Genomic DNA, 4,545 nt, shown 5'->3' on the forward strand with positions numbered 1-4,545 from the left:
ATTGCATCTACACCTACGTCCAATACTCAAGCAACCCACTTGAGATTTTCCACTCCCTTTGTAAAAATCCATTTACAAAGTCTAAACCACACAAGGATAACCCATCCCTTGTGTTCAGGAATCCTTACAACTTAAGAGACCCTCAGTCCCTTAATCAATCTCTTTGAATGAGAATAAAGAAAGAAGAATTCTCTCTTGAAGAGAAGGATATTACAATTGAAGTCCATGGAGAAACTCTTAATGGATTTGCAAGTGTTTGCCCAAGAGTTTTTTTTGAGAGAGCATTTGGCAGTGAAGTTCTCTTGGAATATCTCTCTCATGCATTTTGTTTCCCAAGTCACCTATTTATAGGCCTTTGATGACCATTCAAAAATCTCTTGAACAAATGTGACTCTCAGGAGTTATTTTCTGAAGAGTTGTGACTCTTGGGAGTTATTTTCTAAATTTCTAAATTTTTGACTTGGATCAAACTTGAGAAACGCTTATCTTTGGCATCATCAAAATCATGTATATATACATTCACATTCTCCCCCTTTTTGATGATGACAATCAAGTGATTTCTTTTCGACATCCTCAAAACAATGCATGATCCACATTCTCCCCTTTTTTGATGATGATGCTCATTATCCAAGGCTTGATCTTTTTGACATCATCAAAATCTTCATGATTTACAGGAAGTAGCATGGTTGGTCGACATTAAGATAATGGCAGAATAATGATATATCAGAAAACAAGTGATGCAGAGTTGGTTTTCTGAGTGTGTTGCCATTGCATAATTTCTTGAAGGATGTGAATATACTTTTAGTATGTTATGGTAATTTTCTAATTGTTGTTATTGTTCAGTTCACACTAGGATAAGGAACTAAGGTCCTATTATTAATTTGGTTTTGTAGAATATAATATATTTTGATCAACAATATTGACACTCTTGAATTTTCTAAATGACAATAAATTGTTGTGTATAGGGGTAATTATGTTGTTGTTTCAGTATTAGGTGATATGGATGCAAGGGTAATTTGCCCATTTTTCCTTCAAGGAGGTCGTTACACTATTGAAGACATACACTATGTTGATGATTCAGATACATATGTATTGCCACTCATGATCTAGCTATAAGCAATTATGAATGGATACAAAATTATATTTTGTGTCATGAATAATTCTCAGATAATGGCTTTAGGAACTGATGATGCTCTTAAGAATGGTGGTCTAGTATTTGCAGGTAATAAGTACTTATCATAGAAGTGAAAGATGTTAATTCTAATTATGGATTTAGAGTACTTTCAGAAATAACTTCCTTGTTAATTTTCTTTGTAATCAGCCTTGAGTGGGAAACTTTATATTATCAAAGGTGGTTGTGGTGTTGGAAGGTATTTATTAATTTAAATCAATCAATATTAATGCATTTTTTCCTTTAACCAATACTGATACTTGTTCTTTATGCATGAAACAGGTAATGCAATGTTAATTCTACTTTAAAGTGACATTGAAATTGAGTGAATGTAGTAACATCAGTTCAAAAAAACGTATAGTAACACCAGTTCAACATTTATGTAGTGGTGTAAAGATGATTAAGAAATTGCTTGCTAGAGTTTAGATTGCCTCAGCTGTTGAGGCAATTGAATATGTAGCACGATTGGGTTTGAATACAAGATTGTTGTTCGATTTTATGCCAATATTAGTGGGGGAATTTCCTGGTATGTATCTTCTATGAAGTGATGACTTTGTTCTCTCCTAAATTATGAAGTCACTTTTCTTTTTGTTAACTTTTTGGTCAATTTGTTGCGTTTCTAATCCATATTTTGAGGTTATGGTTGTATTTAGGGTTTCTCTCTAGTGCTCTGTTTATGGCTAATTCAATGGAATTTCCAACACAGATTGTTGTCTTATTTTTGGATGATTTCTTATCCTCCTCTAGTTGTATTTTCTCTTCTTGCCTTCTTCTATAATATTATTCTTTTATAAAACACATTCATAGATTTTAATAGAAAATGTTACTACTAAACTCAAGAGAGGTCTTATGTTTTAGGATGTTTGAAAATCATGGCCAACACATGATAGACAATGATTACACACCTTGTTCAACACTAGATATCTTTGTGAAGGACTTGGTAAGAAACAGTCTACTCATAGCCCTCTTCCCCCTACTATTCAGTTGGGACATTGGGGGACATTGTGGGTTTGCTCCATCTCTTTGTTCTGGAAAACAGAAAAACAAAAAAACATGAGTGACACAGATTGTGTTGGTTCTATCTTAGTTACTCTGCATTCACACTCTCACATTGTTCTGCACCAATGTGGAGTATGATTATTGAGCATTAGTCATCAACGACAAGCGCAAGGTCTTGATCTATGGTTCCATTCATTACCCTCGTAGTACTCCAGAGGTCTCTCTCTCTCTCTCTCTCTCTCTCTCTCTCTCTCTCTCTCTCTTTCTTTGTGTTTGTGTGTGCCTTTTCTATGAACTTAAAGAGGGTAATGTTGCAGATGTGGCTAGAACTTATTCAGAAATCCAAAGATGGAGGATTGGATGTGATTGAGACTTATGTTTTTTGGAACTTACATGAACCAGTTCGAGGCCAAGTTGTTTTTCTTCTCTTCCCATTCTTTTTTTTTGTACATTCATATGGCTTTTAGTTTCAACATTGCATTTGTTGAAAGCATGAAATGTTGAGCAGTTTTTTTATTTGATTTGTGTGTGTGTCATTTTGAATGAAAAGAGTAATGAAAAGAAATTTGGCAGTATGATTTTGATGGCAGGAAGGACTTGGTGAAATTTGTGAAGACAGTGGCTGCAACAAGTCTATATGTGCATCTCCACATTGGTCCATACGTGTGTGCTGAATGGAATTATGGGTAAAGTTTGGTCCTTGCTCTTCTTTATTTTCTAGGGGTCTTCGTGTCTAATTGAGGGGTTTCATTTTTCAACAGTGGTTTCCCTCTTTGGCTACACTTCATTCCGGGAAATAAGTTCAGAAACTGACAATGAACCCTTCAAGGTAACCTTCTTCCTTTCACTCCGAGATGTCCTAGAATCCAAGTCCACTCATCAAAACTGTCTTCACGCATAAATGAAGCAATTCATTGCCAAAATTGTGGATATGATCAAAGAAGAGAATCTATATGCCTCACTGGGAGGACCTATTATACTATCTCAAGTTTTTATGGTATGTTTTTTTATTTAATAAATTCATGTTTTTTGGTTATATACATAGTCAATTTTGTTTGCGTATCTTCTTTTTAATGATATTAGTAACAATCAGATGTTGAAGTAGAGTTATAACTTACAAATCATAATATTTTTCTGGATTTTTATTTTTGGGTTATGTTTGATCAATATGAGAATAATTGTACTTACTAATGTCTGATTAAAAATGAGTATGGAAACATTGATTCGGCCTAAGTGGGGCCACCTTAAAGAAGTTCATGAGGCCATAAAACTTTGTGAAGAAGCATTGATAGCTACTGATCCAACAATTACATCCCTTGGTCCAAACCTAGAGGTATAAATGGTTTATTTTGAAACTTTTGGTCCATTAAAGCATATTACTCCATGTCTTGGGATGGAATTTCTGGATAAACTTATTATGAACCAACCAACTTAAAGTTTTCCTAGTTTTTAAAATTTGGAAGTTTCTTTCCCTGGAAATGACCTGCGTAGAGTGGAATTTTCACACAATTAAAATTTGTATACATGCTCATTGTCATAGGTTTCTCTGGTTAACTCCTGCTTTGCAATTTCCTAAGTGTTGCTTTTTTATTGTTTGTGAGAAAATGTTGTTGTATGTTGATGCCAATTTCTCTTTCTACACTACCATGTTTTATATGCTTTATGAACAATTTGTTTGTCCATAATGTATTGTGCAATATCTTAACCCCAAGCAGCAGTTTACAAGACATGATCTGTATGTGCGACCTTCCTTGCTAACGTAGACACCAAATCATATCACTTGCCTGCATGGTCTATGAGCATCTTACCAGACTGCAAGAATGTAGTGCTTAATACTACAAAGGTTTTCCTCACCAACTTCATTTCCATGTTTATGTGGCTTCATAAATGGATTTTGTAACAAAAAATGTGATACTGGTTGATTTTCCCAATCAAAGTAGATAGTTTAACTGATGGGAGTTACTTTGAAAGTGTAATTAATAGTCATTTTGTGATTAATGTATCGATAGTCAAAAATCTTTATGTTATTTGCTAGTCTAAGTAAGTAGCATGTAGTAAAAAAAGGGTTTTAGGAAACTTTTAGGAGAATTGCTTGCTCAAACTTGTCGTTGTATAGGTTCTGTTGCTGGTTGGTGACAGATTAATGATGTTGGTGTGGTCAAGGGCTTGCATACCATGTTAGGAATAAATTAAGTCTAACTCAACTCCAAAAGTTAGCTCAAGGGGAAAGGATTACCCAAGTTATATTGGTTATTAAGAGTATTTTGACCATATTCCTAGCTAATGGGGGATATCTTAATACTATGTCAAGATCTAGATATTATTTGCATGTGTATCTATTGTGCTTTTGTTGTGGTGCATATTTGGTGGTTTTG

General features: G+C 34.3%; 1 pseudogene; it reads left to right on the forward strand.

Moving 5' to 3' along the window:
* Positions 1–1,170: 1,170 nt before the first annotated feature.
* LOC121173451 (beta-galactosidase 8-like) lies at positions 1,171–3,275 on the forward strand (annotated as a pseudogene).
* Positions 3,276–4,545: the final 1,270 nt, after the last annotated feature.

Source organism: Glycine max, chromosome 14 (genome assembly GCF_000004515.6).
Source record: "Glycine max cultivar Williams 82 chromosome 14, Glycine_max_v4.0, whole genome shotgun sequence".
NCBI lineage: Eukaryota > Viridiplantae > Streptophyta > Magnoliopsida > Fabales > Fabaceae > Glycine > Glycine max.